This window comes from Streptopelia decaocto (assembly GCF_964273445.1).
Source record: "Streptopelia decaocto genome assembly, chromosome: 6".
Taxonomy (NCBI): domain Eukaryota; kingdom Metazoa; phylum Chordata; class Aves; order Columbiformes; family Columbidae; genus Streptopelia; species Streptopelia decaocto.
The window spans coordinates 40,097,108-40,121,207 of NC_138660.1; positions in this window are offsets into that span (position 1 = coordinate 40,097,108).

Genomic DNA, 24,100 nt, shown 5'->3' on the forward strand with positions numbered 1-24,100 from the left:
GAGCATATAAACAGGTTTAGCTTATCTGCTTTAATTTTACAGTATATAGACATGGATTCAGGGAAGGACCTGTGTCCTCCTACAGCACATTTCTCTGGTGTGTAGCAGATAAGAGTTTGCCTGGTTGTTGTGTCTGAGCTGTGTCAGCAAGGTGACCTGCCCAATGCAAGCGTCAGGAGATGCTGGTTTTAGGAGACCAAGGCTCTGGTGCAATATGGAGATGTTTGATGAGCTCTATTGACCAGGTTTTAACAGAATTGCAACCATTAGTAGAAGGAAAGGAGATGGAAACCAAACAGACCTTAAGCATCCGGCTATGGCTCCAGTTCCAGCAAAAATCCCAGTTGCTTCAGTGGAATTTCAGGTGCAGAGTGACTGTAAGAATAGATCTGGGGGGAAAAAAATAAAAATATTTAGAACTATTAAAAGATCAAATATGTCCTATAACCTTATAATGAATTGCTGACCTGACTTTGACTATTGCTTTTAGTTAATCAATCCTAAAATCAAGTCAGAAATATTCTATATGTTCTATGGCATTCATAATATATTTGTATTAATTTAATTGGAGAGTACTATGTGTGGCATCTTCAAATTTCTGAATTTCTTTCACCCCCTCTATTTTACTTAAAATTGTACTGGATTGGAACATAACTGTTCTGATTCAGATTGGGAAGAATATACTTAGAAATACATACATATATAGATAGATATATGTGTGTGTATATATATATAAAAAAATAAGTATAAATAATATAATTATAATAAATGTATAAGTTTATTTCTTTGCACTATTTTAAATCATATTATACATTCATATTTTTGTTACATTTTCAGTGTTTATAATTTAGCAAGTAAATATAGTGATAAATATGTAAGATATGAATCTTTACATACAGATAGAGCCAGTTATCAGTGGCTTGACAGACATTCAGATGTAATGCTCAGGTCTAATGGACACATCTATGTTTTTTCAAAAGGCTAGCTCTGTTTCTTGATTAATAGCATTTGAGAAATAAATAATGAAAGAAAATGGTTTCTTTTTCTTTCACACAGGCAAATACTATCTTGAAATAGCATTGTTACTTTAACATAAACTGCTGAAGTCAACAATGAAAGCAGAATAATGCTCTTTCCTGACTACCTTAACTCATTCTGCTCTTACAGAGGTTTTCTTCTCATTCTTGAGATATAAGAAACCTGAATAAAGGATTTAGGTAGTGCTAACTCATCTGGATTTGAGCAGATTGTCGCTCTGCTTAGATTTTATACATTTTTTTAATTAAAATAAATTACATTAGAGATTATTGGATCAGTAGATTACAAGGAATTTATCATTCTTGAATCTGTAGATGGATAGGTGTGGATTATCTGAATTTAGAGTTGATAAGCTAAGTTTTTGTATTTGGAGTTAATGAGTTAGTTTGCTATATGTTTGCTGTGTTGGTGAGGTTAAGTGTTGTAATAGTTGCGAGGTGTGGCGTGCTCGGGCAGGACTTGGAGGAGGGGAGCTTGTGGACAATAGCAGTGCCTGCACCCTGAGGTGGGAAGCAGCTTGTAAATACTGGTTAGACGCATTAACCACGAAATGGCCGATTTGTTGCCATGCGAACACTGACTGACCAACGTTCACACCTTAGCCAGCCTTCTGTCTGTCAAAGTGATTAGCCAATCAGCAATAAGACATGTGTGCCTTCTGATGTATAAAAAGGTGCTCACCGAGCAAATAAATTGGACACTTTGCTTGCATCAAGTTGCGTCCCCGTCTCTCAATCGCGGCAAATTGGTAAACCCCGACGTGATCGTCCGTGACAGGAACGCAGGTCAGATAACCGCCTGCCTGGAGGCAGCCCAGGGCAAGGTGGCAGGTCGCGACGTCCCGCAGAACTTGGAGTGCTGCTGAAAGAAGCAGGTTAAGCCGGCCGGCGAATCAATCACCTCCGTCTGGAACGCGAGGTGAGCTGCGGGAAACTAAAAAATGGGGAATCAGGAGAGTTCCCCTGAGAGAGACGTTTATGAGCACTCGAAAGCTCTGCCTGAAAAGCAGGGAAGAGGAGCTCTTGAGAGAGATGTTTATGAGCACATGAAAGCTCTACTTAAAAAGCAGGGAAGAAAAATTCTTTCGGGACAAGATCTCAAGTTAATCCTTAAATGGGTGCAAGTTACGGTCCCTATGGTGACTACCTCCTCAATTTTTTCGCGTGAACTTTGGGACAATGTGGGGGTAAAGTTATGGGATGCAGCCACCTCAGGAGATGAGGAAGCGCAGCGTATGCTCCCTAGTTGGAGAAAAATTTTTGAAGCCGTATCGGCACAGGAGCAAAATCAGCGAGCTCCCTCCTCGGAGCGGGAGGAGACAGCTCAGTCACCCCTTCCCTATCCTCCTAATATCGCTGGTGGGGCGGGATCCTCGGCGCGGTCGTTGTGCTGCCGCCGCCTCGAGGCTTTGCCGTCCGTGGGCAGAGAACCGGAAGTTTCCCGCTCTGAGTCTCTGGGGCAATGTGACAAAAAACCGGAAATGCAACTAGGGGACTGTCCGGATGAGGCAGGCCCTGAGTGCCACCCTCCGCCTACAGCTCCACCTCTGCCCTGCCCCGAGCCAGACACGCCCCCTCTGAGACCATCGCGTCAGGCGGGCTGGGCCCGGCCGGGCCGCGCGGGCCGGGGCCGCCCCACCACGTGCCTCCACAAACACCTGTGGAAGTTTCTTGTGAGCCTCCTTTTACATCATTGGGCTCACCCCAAATTAGCTGTGGAACAGCTATCCATGGGACACATTATGCCTTCTACTAGTCCCTGGAACTCACCTATTTTTGTTATCAAAAAACAAACTGGCAAGTGGCGCTTGCTCCATGACCTGAGAAAAATTAATGACGCTATGGAAAACATGGGGGCCCTGCAACCCGGGCTACCGTCACCTACCATGATCCCTCGAGATTGGCATTTAACTATCATAGATCTCAAAGATTGTTTTTTCAACATTCCATTGCATCCGGATGATGCTCCTAAATTTGCCTTTTCGGTCCCTAGCGTCAACATGCAAGCTCCTTTGCAAAGATATCATTGGGTTGTGCTACCACAGGGAATGAAAAATAGCCCTACAATATGTCAATGGTATGTGGCGAAAATACTTAGTCCTGTCAGAATTGTGGTACCTGCTGCATTGTTATATCATTATATGGATGACATTCTAGTGGCAGCACAACACTATGAGATCATGGAGAAAGCCGTAGCCCTTGTCATGGCTGCTGTAAAATCAGCAGACCTCTGTATTGCGCCAGAAAAAATTCAAAAAGTACCACCTTGGAAATACTTAGGATGGCGTATAAGAGCTCAAACTATTGCTCCGCAACCTTTACAAATACAGGTGAATATAAAAAATTTACATGATGTACAGAAACTGCTAGGAACAATCAATTGGGTCAGACCATTGTTAGGAATCACTAATGCAGATCTCAGTCCCTTATTCGAAATGCTTAAAGGAAGCTCAGATTTAAACGCTCCACGAAGTCTCAGTCCTGAAGCCATAGCTTCCTTGCATAAAGCTGCAGCAGCGATTACCTCCAGACAAGCACATCGATGGGAACCAGAATTACCTTTTCAATTAATCATCCTTAATCCTGCTCGACAGCCTCATGCACTTATTTTCCAATGGGACTGCCAGAAAACGGACCCTTTACTGATCATTGAATGGATCTTTTTGCCTAACCAAGCCACAAAGACTATTTCAACACAGCATGAGATGTTTGCATCTTTAATTATCACGGCTCGACAGCGATTACTTACCCTGGCGGGCACGGACTTTAGTCTTATATGTATGCCAGTAACAAGTGTTTACCTGCAATGGTTACAACAACAATCAGATGCACTAGGCATAGCTCTAACTGGCTATGCAGGCCAACTCACTTCTCATCCGCCTTCTCACAAACTGTTAAGCATTGACTTTCACCTTTTACCTATTCCAAAGCGGAGTGACCAACCTTTACAGGCTCTTACTGTTTTTACAGATGGCTCGGGGAGATCTCATAAGTCCGTTATCCTTTGGTGGGATGATCAACATCAGCGGTGGGAGTCTGATGTCGAAACTGTTCAAGGTTCTCCTCAAATAGTAGAATTGTCTGCAGTTGTTAGAGTTTTTCGTAAATGGTCTGTTCCTCTTAACATAATTACTGATTCTGCTTATGTTGCAGGAATTGTTAGCCAAGCCGAGGCTTCTGTATTACGAGATGTTTCTCACGCGGCACTGTTTAACTTGTTGCAGGAACTTCTTATTGGACTGTCGTCTTCACCCTTATTTCATTATGCATGTTAGATCTCATACTTCCTTACCAGGTTTTATCGCGGAAGGAAACCGGCAAGCGGACATGCTGACGTTACCAGTACAGGTATTACCAGACCGTGTAGCGCAAGCTAAGCTTAGTCATTCCTTTTTTCACCAAAATGCTGGAGGCTTAAAACGTCAATTTAACCTTGCCTTACAACAAGCCCATAATATCATTGCGGTCTGTCCTGATTGTCAAAGACACTCTTTTCCTTCCATAGCAGGAGGAGTTAACCCCAGAGGTTTACAGAGTCTTCAACTCTGGCAAACAGATGTTACTCATTTTGCCGAATTTGGCCGTTTAAAATTTATTCATTGCTCTGTTGATACATTTTCGGGAATGTTATTTGCCTCCTGTCATACAGGAGAAAAAGCACACGATGTGCAAAAACATCTAATGCGCGCTTTTGCCACTTTAGGGGTACCCTCTCAAATTAAAACAGACAATGGTCCCGCATATGTGTCTAAAATTTTAACAACCTTTTTTGCCTTTTGGGGAATTTCTCACATCACAGGCATCCCTCATTCTCCCACGGGTCAAGCTCTAATTGAACGCTCTCACCAAACCTTAAAACGCTTATTATTAAAACAAAAAGGGGGAATAGGAATAGGTGCTGCTACGCCAGAGGAGCGAATACAGAAAGCCTTGTATGTTTTTAACTTTTTGAATTGTTCTCTGTTAGATAATAATCCTCCAGTAGTTCGCCATTTCAGCACAAACAACCTTTTTGAACCCAAGGTTAAGCCGCCAGTATTGATTCGGGACCCAGAAACAGGTAAGATAATGGGACCCTATCCCCTTGTCACATGGGGAAGAGGCTATGCTTGTATTTCCACAGAAAGAGGCCCTCGCTGGATTCCGGCAAAAAACGTGAGACCTTTCCGAGAGACACTACAGCAGTCTCCTGAAGACATTTCTGGTCCTGATCCTGCGACTGATATAGAAGACATTACCGATCAATAATTGAATGAACTCTGTTCCAGAGGTTGTGAAAATGGGCAAAAGAATAGTTGTTTTAATTGTTATTTTAATTGTGATTATTGCAAAGCCCATAGCTACTGGCTTTGATTTGCACAACATTGATCCTCGCACTAATGTGGACCAAAGTCAGAAAGGAATCACTAACAGCTCCGTACTACTGTTGGTAAAACAGGATGTCCTCGAGTTGGTCGGTCGCCGACCTTGGGAGGTACCAGTTAATTAAAACAAAAAAGGGGGAGATGTGGATTATCTGAATTTAGAGTTGATAAGCTAAGTTTTTGTATTTGGAGTTAATAAGTTAGTTTGCTATATGTTTGCTGTGTTGGTGAGGTTAAGTGTTGTAATAGTTGCGAGGTGTGGCGTGCTCGGGCAGGACTTGGAGGAGGGGAGCTTGTGGACGATGGCAGTGCCTGCACCCTGAGGTGGGAAGCAGCTTGTAAATACTGGTTAGACGCATTAACCACGAAATGGCCGATTTGTTGCCATGCGAACACTGACTGACCAACGTTCACACCTTAGCCAGCCTTCTGTCTGTCAAAGTGATTAGCCAATCAGCAATAAGACATGTGTGCCTTCTGATGTATAAAAAGGTGCTCACCGAGCAAATAAATTGGACACTTAGCTTGCATCAAGTTGCGTCCCCGTCTCTCAGTCGCGGCAGATAGGTAATTTATAAAAGGTAAACTAAGAAAATAAGGAAGAAGAAATAATATACCTTGTCATGTACCTAATAATGCCAATTTTATATGAACTGTGATTTTTCCAGAACAGGTAATACATTAAAGCTTTTATTACTTTTATGCAGTAATGCAATAAAGCTCATACTTCTCTAAGAAATATCTGAACATAATTGAAATAATAAGGAAAAGAATAATGTTGGAAAATGGAATAAAATATGTAGGGTAAGAATAAAACTTTTGGTAAACCCAGGCAATTGTAAGTAACTTAAGATTTTCCATTTGAAGGATCCCATTGTTTGTTCTGTGTTTTGTTAAACAACAATATAGACTAGGAGAAAATAAGGTTACCTACTTCTTGGTTCCAATTAGAAGGCCAATATTGACCTCAGCAGTGTGGTTATGGTGCTAGGTGGAAAACCAACGAGTTGTGCTGGTGTTGCCTTAGTCTAACCAGCTCTGTGAGGAGAAAGAGCTTGCAAGGTGCAACCTGTGAGCTACTTCTGGTAGGATTTCTGATTTTTTTTTTTAATTGCTTCTAAAATGGGTATGCTTAATTCAGCTGTAATTTCCGAGCAAAGACTTTCTCTGTGGGTAGTGAACCTGGTGTATTAGTCACCTCAAAAGGTTTTTTAAAAAGCCTTCAAACTTTTACAGAGTGGAGATTTTGTTTCTGTGTTATTACTACTGTTATTATGACATACTTAAAAACAATTGGAGTGATTTTTAAGAAGGCCAGGGAGCTCCGAATGAGGAGGGATGACTGTGGCAAGTGGGCTTCAAGGGGAAGGGGTGTCCCTGTGAGACCATCCACTGTGAGCAGCCGGGCTGTGTTCCACTTCTGTGAGACTTTTGCGAAGGTGGGATGGTAAAAGATGGCTGAAGAGATGAGAATACCTCTTTGCTACCATCTTTAATTACAGCTTTTCATATGTTTTCCTCTAATAGAATGCTTAGGGACAAGAAAAAGCAATAGGATTTGGGGTATCGCTGGCCCTCTGTGAGCAGAAGCCATGAGGCTGCAGATAGCATAGCAACAAAAGAGTAATACCGTCTGTCAAGAGAGAAAACATACTGCAAGGGAAGGCAAATGTATGGCTCCTAAGTAGTCTCATTGCATCTCCTTTCACATTTCTTGGGGTAAAGAGCAATACATGGACGCTTACATTTAATTGGATATATAAAGTGCAGGAGGTGTATGGCTTTTCTCTATAGGTTTAAACTCATCTATCATGCCTTGCAGGATTTGTTTTCTTGTTTGTTTTTTGCCTTTGATAATGTGGCTGTTCTGTCTTCCTTATTTTAACTGAGGGGCTGAGCTGAATTTCCTCCAGGGTCCTCTTACGACCTGAATTATTCTGTGATTCTTCACAGTATTTGGTGGTTGGTCACTCAGGTTTCAAAGCCTGCAGAAGGAGACCTGCTTTATTGTATTGCTAACTGGGTTGGGATAGGCTGGGTACAACATGGAATAACTTTCTTTGGAGTAAGGAAGGTACGAACAAGTTATAAAAGTGTGCTGGGTTATTATTGTTGGGCAGCGTATTATGGGCAGCGTATGTCTCGGTGGCAGAGACTGAGATAGCTGTGAAAGCATTGGGAAAATTATCAAAATCAAAAGGACTGACTCATAGGCATCAGAGTTAATCAAACGGTAGCTCATTTTGTAAATAAAAACTGATTTGCAGTACAACTGATGTTGTAAAGATAAATAGATTTGTGTTTATGAAGTACTGAGGTCCTATATATGTCAAAGACTGAGATGGGTATGAAAAATGACAACAGTAAAAAAACACCAATGATGGTCACTATGTGGAAAGAATAAGAATATTTATATTCCTATTTCATCTTCAAGAACAAAATTGGTTTTATGAGCCCCCAGCAACTGTATGGTCCTAACCAACACTGAGTTTTTTCACTGTCCTAACCTAGTATGCTTTTACAAGATTTTAATATCTCCGTTGCCTTTCATGAAACTCTCTCTGCTCCGGAGTGTCCCAAAATAGTGAATTCCAAACTTGCATTCCTCTATTTTTGACTTGAGAGAAAAATCTCCTCAGGAAATATATAATCTATTCTTTACTAAGTAAAAGGGTTGAAGAAGTTATTTGCTTGATGGACAGCTACATTTTACTTACCATCAGTAAAAATGAATTTTTCAAGCTATTTTAACTGTGACTGCATATTTTATAATGTTTTTTTTTTGTTTAATTTGTATTGATTTAATTTAGTACGAGGTACCTATATCCATGAGCACTGCTTAGGCTTTCACCACATAATTTTTTACAATGTTCTTACAGTTTGTCTGTTTTAATGTTAATATCATACCTATTAAGTCAGTCCCCAGGCAAAGTGTTGATGATGATTGCTTGCCCTCACAAAATTGTTAATAGGTTCCACTTAGAATGCATACGGCCCATTTCAAGTCTCCTGTTGCAAGGTCACACTCATCTCTGATTTTTGCCTACAATTTGGAGGTACAATTAATGGGGAAGAAATTTCTACCTGATCAGTGAAAAGTGTAAATCACAGAATTTAGAAATCTACCTGCAAAACTCAGGATGTTACGCATATAAATTCATCCTTTGTGTTCCTGAGTGGTTATGCCCATTAAATTGCAGATGCTAGTCTAAAGATTATTATTACAAAAGACATGGTTCAAAGTAGCAGTGAATCTACTGGTGTTTCATCCTGATGCTTTAAAAGTCCTGAATGCCATAATGTCAACTTGGAGTAAAAAAGGAAAAAAATATGTAAGTATAAAATAAAATATGTTAAAAAGCAGATAACAAGAATGACATTTTCCCATATTTCCAGCCTTTTGTATGTGCTGTGATTTGTGGTAAAAAACCTGTAGTTTTCTGAGGTGTCTTGAAACAAGTTAAACTTATTTTGACTTATCTGCGACATATTCCTAGATCAGTGACAGCTAGATTTTTATAACTCAGCATAGAAAAACAAGGATAATGGTTTCCAAACCTAACAGCTTTGTTAAGAAACAGCCTGTGCCTCCGATTAGTGAAAGTATGTGCTATGGTTCATTATGGCAGGAAGAAAAGAAAACTGAGAACATTTAGAAAATAAATCATTTTTTCCTTCAGTGCCTTCATATGTCAGTAAGAACAAAAATACTATTTATGTAAGGCTAGCAGGTATTTCACACTTTTTGATATTTTCTTAGGTAATTTAAGCAGCAGTCATTGCTAGCTTATAGAACAATGCATGTCAAATAAGATTTTATAATATACTTTCCAAAAAGGAGTAAGGACTTTTTTCCTTTTTAATAGGGAAATTGTGTGTTTCAAAAGAAACATTGCATTGTGACACATAAAATATCTGAAAATGAGTTCAACACCATTTCCTGATGCAGACATGGCATCTGATTGAAAAGACAAAAAGAAGACAGACTGCTGACTGCAGGGTGCACCAAGTTGAGTCCACACCCTACTGTTATTTCTGTGCTTTTGCAAACAGTTTCATGTTAATGCAGTAATCTAACCTGTCTTATTTTTTGCTTTCTCCTCCCAAATATGTGGTGGCCCTTGGTTATCGCCAAATGACGTTTATTATCTACTCACATCCATAAAACGTTGTAGGAGGCTGTAGTTCCACAGGGTGAGGTCTGTGATAGTTGTTGCTGATGAATGCCATTAAAAGAAAACAGCAGAAAAATATGAATCTAAGAAATCTGGAAAGATGGCAGGACTGACACATGGTAGGATTTTCTCCCTCAAATGGTAATTAATGACTATATTTTTTAAAAAAATTTATTTTATCTGTAGTATCATTACAGTCCACAGCACAGCCATAGAGAAAAACAATCTCTTCCCCTCGGAGCTTAGATGTTGGTTTTTTGTTTTAAATGAAATGCTCGTGATTGTACGGATGGTTGAAATTTGGTTGCCTCTAGCAAACGTTTATTTATTAGAGATCCAGCCCATCTTAATTTGTGTATCTTCATGTGTGATAAAAGGAAGTCTTACAGCACTCTCTCATTACTGCTCTTCCTCTGGTATATGAGATAATTCTGACAATAACTGCCTTGTGCACAAGGGCATTATGAAATTTATTCCCTTAAGACGTATTTCTGATTTCACATCTGTGAAATTAGATCAGATATATCTCTGTGGAAACTGGAGTAGTTATGCCTTCCCCAAACCATCTTCATGATTTAGGAATTGATTCCATAAGGTATCTGATGCACAAAAATTGTGCTAATTATTACTGTGTTCATGTACATACAGACATAATTTTACCTTTTTAAAAAGTTTTTTATAAAAACTAGTGAAATTTTAGTAGGTGGATAACGTCATCTTCTACTAAATGAGAAAGTAAGCAAATCTAATATTTTACATGTAAGTAAATCACACATGCTTTAAGTCCCACCTTTATGTCAGACCATATCAGTTTACACATCCAAAATTCATGGATAAGTAATATACTGCTTAGAATATTGAATGAGAATGGAAGAAACCCGGTATATCTGTCCCTGTTAAAGGTTGGTCTCCCTTCTCTCTTCACTTTCAGGTGATTGTTTTTCCATCGGTAAACCACAATAATGACACTTGCATCCTTTGTTAAAAAAAAAAAAAAAAAAAAAAAAGGAAAAAAAATCAGACCTGAAAGCATCATAAGAGTAAGCTGTTAGCATACTAGAGGTAGTATTGTAGTTCATTTTCAATAAGACGAGGAATAAATCTAACGGTCAATTTCATTTCAGGTTCTGAGAGCATCAGTATTCAGAAAAGCTTTCAGATACTTTTCAGGTTCACCATGTTGCTATTATAGCTGGGCAAAAATGTAGAAATCTTTGATTATTGTGCTATTATTAACTGAAGTTTAAGGACTAGCAAAGTCCAGTGGAGTAAAGGTATATCATTATCTTGCTGGAAGACTGCTTTAATTAAATTCTCCCAACTGAGACCTGTCCCCATTTTTTAAGTGAGGTATACACTATAATCAGTTACATTAACATTCAATTTGCTCCTCGGCAGATGACCATGGAAGTGAGTGCATCTCAGTTAAGCTTCGCTTCATGTGGGACATTTCATCTTGAAACCAGTACATTCACCAATTCTCCACTTTCCCAGGCCTGTTTAGATGTCAGCCGATGCACCAAACAGGAAGATATTGTGCATTGTAGGTGTTTGTCAATACCTACTTGGGTGCATACATAAAATGACATTCTTAGCCTCTTTTTAATTGCTTACCTGGTAGAGTGCTACAATACCAGAGTGTACATACAGAGAGCAGCTTCAGTGAATCCTGCTCAATGGTACATTATCTTTTTGTTCATTTGATGAAACTCTGTAGATAGAGACAGGGACTTAAGCCACTCTGAAACTTTACAAACTCAAGATCTGTGAGATGCAAAACATTTGTACTGAGGAATGAAGAGTTGATAATCACCCTCTATACTGCAGGGCCTTACAGTCATATCTGGGCTGCAAGCTCTGCTCTCAGCTGTTTTCACATATAACTAACATTTTTAAGTTAGAAAGGAAGATCAAGACAAGATAGTGAAGAACGAAACACATGCACCTCTGCATTTTTGCTTTGATTTCTTTGCACATTCACGGTCTCCTAAAAGCATCTGAAATTCACACTACCTAGAAGTAACAGGGATCATTGAAGTAAGTGCAGAAATGATTCTTTGTGTTTCTCAGTGATATTGCAATCAGGTGGGTTTGCAGCTCCTGCACTGTTAGGCAAACGTTCCAGAATAGCTCCAAAACCAGCATTTTTCAAAACTCAGCCTGAAGACAGGCTAAACTGTTGCGAATACCATTCTAAAACAAAAAGTTGCACGTTTTCAGCAACCTTGGAAAAAGGTGTTCTTCATAATGCTGTTACAAGAGATTACGTACAAAAAATTCAAGCCAGACAACAAACACTATCAAGAATAAGAAACAGTCCACTAATTATGGTCATTTTTATATGCTACAGTCTAGTTTTTCTTGTTCATGGATGAAAAGTTAGATTCCTATTACTTCAGATGGTGAGTTAGAAATGAGCCTAAACACTTCAGGCTGATGATTTAACATCTTTAACAATCCTTTTTACTAACGTTCCTGAGCACAACATTGTATATACCCACTACAAATAAATATTAGGGTTTTGGAGGAGGAACATCATGCACATATCAATTAATTATTATATTCTGCCTACATGGTCTTTATGCAACTAAGCAAAATGGTTTCATCTTTGTGGCAAACTGGAAATAATGAGAATTACTTGCAATACTGCACTTGTAAGGACCTAAAATAGGAAAGGAAGCTCCACAGTGTTTCATATACTCAGTAGAGAGAACGTATTTTTTAAATAATTCACTCTGAATCACTCTCTGTATATTGAATTTTCGGAATAAATTAAGGATTGTTTAAGTATTCCAATGATCTAGGCTCTGGAAATAACTAGATACTATGCAGAAACACCTTTTAGTGTTAATTATGATAAATCTTTCAGGATGTGAGAAGGATTGTTTGTTGATAATTCTGCAGATCTAGCTAGAGGACAGATATTGGTAGAAACGCCATTTGTTAAACACAACAAAGAACTGGGAATGGAAATGGAAATTGATTGGAAAGCAATGGGAAATTGAATTCACACTTACTGTTTCTTAACTACTAGGAAATGACCTTAGTTCTAAATTAATTATGCAAAATAAACTCCTCCATAACCATCTACTGACAAAACTGAACTTCCCTTTAGTATACTAGGAGCATATTTGCCCCAAATTACACTCATCTGAGAAAACTGCATTGATTTTACCATTTGCCAGACTCGAACTGGTAGATAGAAAGCCTCATCTTAAAATCCAGTGAAAGTCATAATTCAGTTCAAGAAAACAAAGGATCATTCTGCAGAACAGATGGTGAATTATTTGATTATACATGAGGATATGCAGTATATGGACCACTTGAGCCTCCAGTGTCAGCCTAACTCCAACCTTGCCTTGGTAGTCATAGTTCTGTGTCCCAGCAGTGTTTGTGCTAAGGGAGTTTTAGATTTGCCTGATTGAGATCAGAGCCTGGATTTGTCTAAAAAAAAAAAGAAAAATAGAAAAGCTTGTAATGCATTGACTATTGAAGTACAGTTCTTGTTCAACCATCAATCTTTATCCGTTTTGAAGGACACCTTATGGATATAAATTATGAGGTCTGTCAGGGGAAGGTTCATAGATAAATGGGTTTAGTCACCAGAATATTACTTCCTACAGGACTGGCTGCTGAGTAACAGTAAATTGTGGGGTCTAAGGAAGTTTATAAAAACCAGATCAACTCAGTTGCCTCACTCCTGAATTGACAGCAGCACATGCAAAAACCAAGGTTATGGTGTCACACGGCAGGTTCAACAATGTCATTTTAACAATTACAATGTATTTGCAGATTGACAATGTGATAAAATGCACCATTAGTATAAAACTGATTAGCTTTAGAACTTTAGATTTTTTTTTTCAAGTGTTATGTAGCTTCATCAAACATAACACATTAAAAAAAAAAGAAGCCCTTCAAATGAAATAAACATCTTTTCTACCTTGATATCGTCTAATGTCTGTACACTGAGAGCCCCCAGCTACTACAGCTTCACCATTTGTGTGATCTCTTGCCTTAAATTCTCATGTTGTAAAGAGTGTACTAAAACAATTCCATTTTTTTTATTTTTCTGAGACCTTTGATCAGTCTGCTTTGAAATGCACAAGATAAGAAATATTCTATGTCTCAATGTTTTTTATACAGTTGGCACCTCTACTAATGACCATTAAGTTTGATTCTTCCCAGCCCAGTTTTAAAGGTTTGGGAAACATATTTGTATTGTCTTTTAACTGTATATCTGCTGTTAATGCGTAATAGTTCTGCATGATGAAGGAAACAAGACCCTTAGTGCATGACTCTCTTCCCTTACAGAAAGAATTTGATATAGTTTCCTTGGATACTATCCAGCATGTATCTCAGACAGTGGTTTTTATTTTCAGTTTGGTGTTTTGTTTTCAGAAGCAGGTGGTGAATTGCATTATTTGTTAAGTATAACAGAGTTATTATGTATGTTTTCTGAATTTCTATCATCTACCATTCAGAAAAGCCGAGGTACATCTGAAGTCTCACAAGGATGAAATACAGTAATAAAAATATCAGTAATTGTCTCTGCATCTCACTAAAGGGTCATAGATTTGTTTTTCCCTTAAAATGGTGGGGCTAAGTTAACCTGGATCATAATGTCAAGGACAAAAAAAATCTTTACAAAATAAATTCAATTATTACATATTTACAGAAGAGTTTTGCTGGCATGAAACATTTTCTATTTTTTCTTTTTTTTTTTTTTTTTTTTTTTTTTTTGAGAAGCTTAAGCAAATCATCACCTACTAGCTATGGATGGTTTACAAAGGACAGCTGAGGAAGACAAATAGAAGGAGAACAGAGAAAATTTAAGGGGAAATGTCTATCTGATAGAGATAATTTTGTTAAATCTAATAGAGAAATAACATTTTTTCTTTTTATTTTGCAACCATTTCTAAAAGGAAGGAGCGCAGTCCATCAATAAAGACATAACTTTCTATTTTGCTGATACTCAGTGTAGCATAGTATTCTGAAATTAGTGTCTTGGTTCTACGTTGGCTCTAGAACTCTCCATCATAATTTTCTTCTTAATAGAAATGTTTTGCTTTATGTAAGGATGATTCCTGTTTCGTGTTCTTTTGTTTTTCCATCGTTTCTGTTACTCCTGTTTGTGTTTTTACGTCAAACAGGTGGGTGTAGATAATGTATTCTTGAAGTGTATTACAAATTTGCTGCCTTACACACATCTGTATTTCCCCCATATTTCCTGTCCCAATAGGCAAGGCAAAGGTTTATTCTCTACAATTTGATGCATACAGAAAATGCTAACATAGAGGCAACATTTTGATCAAAGCTACCAGATGTGCAGGGAAAGAAAATGATAATATGTCCAAAACTGTTTTGCAAGACCAATGTTCTTGTATCTATATGGTTGATCTTTGATCTATTGATGTTGTTTGCGGCCAAAAGAAGTGCAACCCAAACCCCGTCAGTGGAAAACTGTGCAGAAATTCTGAAGCCAAAATATTTTTTTTTTTTTTTTTTTTTTATTATTGTTACCCGCAGGATCGGATATTTTTGCAATTCAGTAGTTTCATACTGAAAACGATATTAATGAAATATTTTCAATCAGGTCTGTCTTTTTCCTTTAAAGTCTGAAACATACTGATTATAAAAAGTGTATAAGCACATGCATACAAGCCCTCTGGCAGATAGAAGGCAGAGACAGATGTATCTTCACTCCAAATTCTTTTAAAAATCACATCAGAATGAACAGGTACTGCTACTAGTTTCCCCATAACTTTCACAATCAGCTTTCATAGTTACTTCTTCTTCAGTGTGGCCAGAGGTATGGAATTGTGTCTCATCCTTTTGTTTCAGGAAATATTGCTTCTTCCATAGTAGCTTATAATAACCATTATTATGTTATTTTATAAAGGGATACTTTCTTTTGCAAATACCAGTTGTTCTTGTTACATATCTTCCTTACAAGATTCATGGGTTTTGCTCGCTTTCTTTTCTCTCTCCTACCCCAGATAAGACATTCTGTCCCTGAACTGTGTCCTAATTCCATAAAACCAGGAAAATAAAAAATGTTCACAGGGAGCCCACTACATAATACGTGTTTTCAAAATTACATTGAATCGCCCACCTCAAATGACTCAGCCAGTGGGCAGCAGCAGAGACATTTCAAGTGGCTGTTTTCCAAATCAGTGATTACTTTACTGCATTTCATGTGAGCTGACTTTCTTCTCCTGAAAGGTATGTTTTAGAGCCTACAGACAAAAAAAGTACCATCAGTCTCAGTTTTGACTCAGAAATGCTATTGCATTCATACCATTAAGTCCTGAATGGCACTACAGACATGACAAACATTACTCCTTCCCTGGAAAAGCCACCTGTTTGACAGGTGGAAGACCAGGAAATGACAATAAACATCCTTCTGCATGGATAAATATATTTTGATAATTGGCCTAAACCAATGTGAAAATAGTAGAAAAAAACAAACACCCATTGAATCCACTTCAATTGCATATTTTGGGTATTAATATGTATTTATACATCCATATATGTACTTTTGTTTATTTTGGCTAGCGGAAGTTGTCCCTTTAAGAAGAGAAAGGGAAACCCAGTGATAGAGTTTGTTTGCAAAGGGCTTGTATTAGCAGATGGCAGGCTTTTGTAAGTGTTTCCCAGGCCTTTACATGTATAAAAACACAGAGTTCTATTTAATACACCCATCTTTCAGGGGAACTAGTCCCTTTTAACATGTATCGATATAATATGAAATAATCTCCCTGGAGCTGTAGAAGCTGCTCTACTTTGAAGCCATTAACCATTAACCATGGAAGTAAGTACACCGCTGGTAGGACTAACAACAGGTTCCTAATTGTCTACAACAGATGATGTGTTTATGCAGGAATTACTTGAAACGCAGCACCTCATCACACAGCCTCCCCAGGATGCTGCTCGAAGATTTTAGTCATTCTTACATCACCATATTTTCTTTTTTTGACAAAATATTTTTGGTGAGGAATATTAGCACAGCAGGGCAGGCAGCTGCCTCTGCTGCACTTACACCAGGGCTGAATTTTAGGCATGCCACAATTTGGCTGTAAAATTACAGCTCCATGTACCTGTGGGTGCAATTATTGTCTCTTGGATGATGAGATCTCTCATATGTAGGTGCAATCATATAACTGCATAGTAATCTTATTCACAGCTATGCACATGTACAGAAGGAAGAGTGTTAATTCCAGACTGACCTTTTTAAAAAAATGCCTTCCACTTTCATTCCAATATTGAACTCACCTCTACTAGAGCCAAGTTCCACAAAAAATTACCTGTGATCAACTTTGGTGTAAGGGCATTATCACATTTTTTAGACTAAAGGATTTTTCAGGAAACATTTAAGTCTGTTATTCCACATGGCCCTAAATTATCTGTAAAGCAGGAGTTTCAGCCTACTTTCCAGCCTAGTAACCAGGATGTTGTTTTTTAGGAGTCAGAAGGCATTAACAGAAACTTATCAACCTCAGGAGAGATGGACAGGAGCACATTCATAATATTCTATTTGCGTTGTATCTGGGTAGGATGCTGAAAGTGTGGAAAGAAATTTTAAGATATCTTGAAGTGTTATTTTAAACTAATCAGCTTAAAAAATGATTTCTTTTTTCTTTTGTGTGTGTGATTAAAATATTTGTCCTTTTGTGGATATCATAAGCCACAGGGAATGATTCTTTCCACATATGATCTTTTATTTTAACTGAATATTGGATTCATTGAGTTGCTAGCACCTGGTCCTAAGATGACTGTAATGATTCTGTAATATATCGTCTCTGAATAACTTAAATATGATCTCATTTTTCACTTTTTTTCTAATGTTGTTTTGACAAGTCACTATTAAGGCTGCCTGACACACCTGATGATAAGATGATGATTCACTTGCTAATTATTTTGCCAAATATTAATCACTTGTACTGAAATTTTATATTCCAGATGTCTATTTGAGGACATTTTTTTATTATTTTTTTTTAGTTCAGTTGAAATGGTCTATTTATTTCTGACAAAGAGGTAGAAAAGGTCTTCACTTTTGATGTTATGAAAATGTGGTGATCATTTGTTTGGGAAATTTAGAATCTTTAATGGCTTGGAGCAATTTACATCTTCCAGGAGGTGTGTAGAAGTCTTTTGTCAGAGATGTTGCTCTTAGTCACATACTTAAAGAATCTGAGAGTTTATCAGACCAAGGCTGCTGGTTTATGGAACCAGTGAGTTTAGGAAAATGGGAAGGTAGCCCAAAGCGTGCCATGGGTGAAGGACCCTGGTGGGGGATGATAGTAGGTACAGTATTTCTGCACAGAGCATTTGTCTCCCCTCTTTGAAGGATATTAATTGTGCTAATTTTTGCTGAATGCATGTTTACAATACGGCTAGAGACTTATCTAATGCCCACGGATGTCAGTGGAAATGGTTAGATCAAGCAGGGCATGCACAGCGGGCATGTATCACTCTCCTGGTTTTGAAAATGTTAATAATATTATGTTGATGATGTAATACGTGCTTTTGCAGTTATAACTTTTAGCTGAGTTTTTGCAAACAGCAAAAGTCCAGCAACGTTAGAGAAGCTGAATTTTTTTTTTTTGGTTTGAAGACAATGTATGAATTCAGTAATGTTAATTAAAGAATAAGTATTAGCAGATTTTAACATTCCTAGCATGCTTTGAGGATTGATTAATAAGGGTAATACTTAGCTGGCACAATGGAATCATTTTCAACATCATTACCTTGTCCCTTGAACAAGTCAAGCTTGAACCCTCGGGATTTGGCAACACTTTGTAAAATAAACATTACCAAACACATCTGACTTTCTGAAGGACAAAACTTACAATAATCAAAACATTTGAATGTACTAAACCTGGAAGTGATGCAAACCAAAAGGAGTGACTTGAGGAGATTAGAATTAGAAGAACTATTTGAAGGAGTTCACAAAATGTTCTTCAGCTTAGGAAAATTACATAGAAACTAAAGTTAAGCCTACATACATAATGGGAAGATTGACATGGCAGCACTGAAATCACAGCAGCCAGCAAATCAGATACTAGGTAAGGTCACTGTAGCTATTGAAGAAGTTACTTGCTTATCAGATCTTTATATGGACTAAGGAAGAAGAAAAGAATATAACATATGTACTATAAATAAAAATACATGTAATATATAGAAGATAACATAAAAATAGACATTCAGAGGGAGTTGCAAGGCAACTAAGGACAATCTATGTGGCTTGATGCCATAAAATCATTACATGTACATCCCACAGGCACCTTACGAGATGGACTGTTAGTACAAAATGAGAGCAGCAATTTCTAGTTGTCTCCCCAAAGACATCGAAACCAAGCAAGTTTATTTTTTCTGTAAAATAGGCTTGGTAAACTTTCATACAGGAACTTTGCACAAGAATATTCCCAGAGATCTGACCCTGAGGAGGTGTCGAGGGTTTAAATTGCGGGGTGACAATAAAACCCTGGCAGATGTATTGTTAACCTCTTCTCCCCCCCACTTCCCCCTTTTGCCCCTCCCTCTCCCCCCTTCCCACTCAGGACAGGCGATCGGGAGGAAAAGAAGGACAGAGAGAAGAGAGCTGGAAAAAATTAAAGATGTTTTACTAATGCTACTAATAAGAATAGAGAAAATAATACAAAATATACAAAACCAATCTTGAAAGTCTCAGCAACTGCAGAGCTGGCACCCAAAGTCCTGGATTGGACTCTGCAGCCAATCAGAGCTGGATTCAGTCTCTCACTAGGCCTCAGTTCGCAGGGACGACTGGCAAGGTCCTCTCCTAATGTCGGCCATAAGCAGAAGGGAAAAGGCAAAAAGGGAAAAGGGGCGAGATCCTCGTGATCTCCCACTTTTATATGAAGTATTCACGTGAATGGAATGTTATACACAGTTGGTCAGTTTCTTGGTCACTTGTTTCTCATCGCCCCTCTCACGAGATGTCCATCCCTGCTTATCAATAAGTTTGCATTCCGTTGCTAGGTTTACCAAAACATGTATCTGGTTCTCCAGGAAAATGCAGTTAATATGAAGGCTTTAGCTGACAGGCAAAATCACTAAAAGAGAAACTTGTTTTTAACAAAACCAGGACAGGAGGGTTTAGCCTTGAGGTCAATCTTCAGATTGTCTGGGGGGAAACCTGAGGCAGAGCTGAGCTTCTCCATGGCCTTCAGGATTGAGGAGCTTCTACACATCCTCAGGTGCAGAATGATGCACGGACAGGTGTCTTCAATACTGAAAAATGAAGATGAGGGGTGCTTCCCTTTACAGCCAGCCCAGCAGGGTTTGCAGTTTTGGACTTGACTCCCAAATGTTGCATTTGATTTTGTAGTGTGGTGGGTTTACATTTGTTTGTCTGTTTGTGTTGTTTTTTGACTGAATCTCAATACATAATGATTGTAACATTTAGATATCTAACTCAGTTTCAGCAGTGTCTCTCTACAGATTCGTGAAGAAATTACCTGTAAAACACTCTCTGATGTCATGACTTCATTTGATAGATGCTCTTACTATCATAGTATCCTCAAAGCAGCAAAATAGCTGCAAGAAAAGAACAGAAAGAGCCTCATCCGAGAAAGTGAATTGCGCATATTAACTTGACTCTTTTAGTGTAGGTACTTAGCAAGAACCACTCTGAGTAGGAAATAAGTCTTTGATTTAGGAAGGGTATCTTTTGACAGACTGGAAAATATGCAGACCTGTTCCATTTGGGGGCTTAGGCCTACAAAAGGGGAAATGAGATCTTGAAAAAAATGTGTGCTTTTATTTTTCTCTTTTTCTTTTTATCTCCTTCCCTTTTTTTGCATTTCCTAAGCTAAGATCAGCTGTCTAAGGTCAGGTTTCACCAGCTTGTATGGCAGATTTTTTTTTTTTTTTTTTTTTTCAAAGGCTGTGAAGTGAATTGTTTCAACCTGGATATGTTCATCTCACCTCTGCTGAATATGCTGCATTCTTCTGCTTTGTTCTTACTTATGTGGCTTTCCTGAAGAGAGTAATTCAACAGATAAAATAAAGCAAAGTTAGTGTTTTACTACTGGAAGAAACAGGGAGTTTGCAAAATAAGCTGGCAGGTGGGTAGATAATACGAGAAAAAAGCATTCCCAAACTGCCATCATAAATAAAGGCTTACATAAATATTATATAAAAGAGGTAAATAGAGTTATTCAGATAGTAGTTTAGTTTCAATTTGTTACATGAAAGCTATGTTAAAGAAACAGCTTGAATTCTTTCCTACTTGCCCAAACTCCTGTCTTTCACATTTATAAGGTTGTAAAATGGCTTGCAGGCAATTTGTCACCCAGAATGAGACCTTGCTTGACACTGAGGGAGAGAGGAAACTTTTGAGAATGCAGAGAACAAGTAACCTCCTTGTTGAGGCTCCATCATCCTCAGTAGAGTGTATCATATCCCTGAAAATGTCAGAAGGTTTAGTTTTTCAGTGTTGTTATCCAGCACTTTGAGCACTTAATTCTGGCAAACTAGTAGCTATGGCTGTGTTCAAAATCAGCCGTTAGGCTGCATGGGTGAAAGATCAGTTGTCCTGCATGTAGCGTTGGCCCAACTATTACAATAATGAAACTTGACAAAGGATTTTTTTTATTATTTTTTTTTTAATTTCAGGAAAGGTTTTGCTATCTTAAATCTTCTGTGGTATGTTATATAAAATAATATTTTAAAATACTTTTGTTATTCCTTTAACATTTCTGTGATTAGGCTGTCTGCCATTGCCTACTTATAAGCCTTGTAAGTCCTGCCTATTCTCTCTGTGTACCTACATAAGCACTGATGTATCTGCATAGTGTCTTATTTAAGCCTACACATGATTGCGTACATTGAGAGGATTAATCTTCTAAAACAGTTTTCCTGCCACCTTAGCTATATTAAAGCTGACCCATCTGTGTATCACAAAGTTCTTTTGTTTCAGATAATCACAGTAGGCCTTTGACACCTCCTGTTGTAGAAACTGCATCTGCAACATGGCCCAGGTTATCCCAAAAATCACCCATCCTTGACATTCAAAAAGCGTGTCACAGCAATGACAAACTGGAGTAAAATGCAATGGCCCTTGAGGCATCACCTAGCAGTTCTGCTAACTGGGCAGGCTCAGGAGCAGGAAGGCTGAAAAGTAGCCTGGCATCTTTCCGAAGCTGTTTTAATGTCACTGATTTATAGATTTGTTATTTTGTTTACAGGATGGGAAAGAATAGCAAAGTAAACATGATGGAGAGGGCATCCACTTAAGGCTAAGGTCAATCACTCAAGGGAATAAATGTGCGTAATTGTACACCTGATAACTAACAGCATAAATAGACTGTTGATTTATATCATGAGTCTTAAACTGCAGCCCTTTTATACAAACAATTATAATAATAGGAGGTTGATTATTTGTATTTGTTCCAAGTACTTGTGATGATCATCTTTGCAAAGATACGGGAGAAAAATAGGCTAGTGTTCTCTTTGGCAGATATCCTTTCTCATTAGATGAAAACTGGCATTGTGGATAAACCTTTTATAGGTTATTGTAGACAAACACTTTAATTTTGCTTGGGATGATTTTAATTCCCAAATGCCTAGATCAGGGAATCTTCTGGCATCTCAAGTTGGTGAATAAAAAGCATCTATCTGTCTTGCTAGTTCAATGACTTTTCATTAGCAATGATATTTTGCCACTCTGCTCTATTCTTAGCATCACTACAGTAATTCAGAGGCATTTTTTAAAAATCTTTGTTGAAACACTGCTTGATTCAGAGTTTGCTGAGCTCAGGAAATCAACATCTTTCAGACAAATTGGAGGCCCAGTACCTAAGTTCCAGGCAAAACTGTCGCTACTAGATGGTATTGGCATCCCCAAGCAGCACAAGTCCAATCCTCAAAAGAGCTGCTTCACCAGACAGGGCTTTTTTTAATTGTGTGTTTCAGTTGTTGGGGGATGTTGGGGGGTGAGGGCTTGGCCAGGGGGTGTTGGCAGAGAATGAGGACTGCATGAAACTAAAGCATTTTTCAAAACTCAGTGCGGTCAGACATTTTTCATTTTCCAGAGAAGATGCATCTTTCTTCTCTCCACCCAGACTTTTTCAAGTCTCTTGGCTGTCTCTAAGTCTAAATCAAGGTCCAAATCTGAAAACTGTCATGCATTTGAGTAACCTTATAGACAGGCTGCACAAAAAAAATGGCAAGATAACTTAAGATTGTTTAGAAATAATCAAACTTTATGCATAAGTAAACCTTGTCTAAATTAATTTTCTATTTTTGTTTCATTGTAAGTTGCTATTATTCTGTGCAGATAAATACAGGCATATATTTCATTGGTCTCTAATTTTCCTGTTACGCCACTGACTAGTCTGCCTGAATTTTGTGCACTCTTCCCACACACTCCTCTTGTCTGATTTTGGTTCCTGTGAGCTGTAATTTTGAGTTGTCTACACAAAAGTCTCTACCTGGGTTTTTCTCTTCTCCAGAACTGACAAATTTTCCGGAAGTTATTAGCTAAGCCCATAACACAATAACAAAACCTAGTTAAGCTTCATAATATATCTTGGCTTTATCAAAAAACTGCTGTGACCTCAATAAACCCACAGTACTCAGACTTCTCAAGAAACCATAAAGGAAATAATTTTTTCTATATTCAGTATTTACTTTGGCAGCTAATCCTCTGAATTCTGCAAAAGTACCTACAAAAATCTAATTTTTTTCATTGTGCAAAACAATTCATTCATGGATGTGGAAGTATTTAGAGAGTTCAGTCCAAAAGTATCTTCTTAACTAGCAAACCTTTCCTAATCTTCTTACCCTTAGCAATCAGAGAAATTATATTCCTGGTGGGTCAAATGATGGATGCCATAGGGAGATACAGCAAGGAATTGCGAAGTTCTTGCTTCTGCTTCTCCTTTCAAAAGCTGCCACACATTCAGCTCTCTTATTTTTACCCAGCGTCACCTCTTTATGGAGCTGATGACCAGCAGAGCACAAGCATGGAGGTTTTTTTCCCACTTTGGTTTCCCCTTAGTCTCTACCCTCCTGAAACTATGAAACTACTTCTTGGTCACTGAATATCTAACCGGGATGCATCCTAACAGGACACATAAGTCAATGGGAAATTGTGATATGACATTGTTTCAGGACTTTTTTCCAGGCCAGAAAAAAAAAAAAAAGTTTTGCTTTTCTTGGAATCACCTTTTCACTTGGGAAGAGTAGAAATATTCTGCCCTCCCAAAAGGAGTAGTGCTGTTATATGAGTTATATTCTGACCTTTTCAAGTGTGTCTCCAGTCTCATACGTAAAGTCCTGCTCAAGACACAGGAACATTATTTACAGTTGATCTATTAAATGAGTTAGTGGTTTGAATGTGTATAGCTTTGTGAATTACTAAATTACTGCTAGTAAAATGTGGGTTTGGACAATATTTTTCAAAGGCCCCAAATTTAATATTGACCATTGTACGATTTATAAGATTTAGATGTGTATTTGTCTATGAGAACAAATTAGAGAAATGGGCGGCTAAATA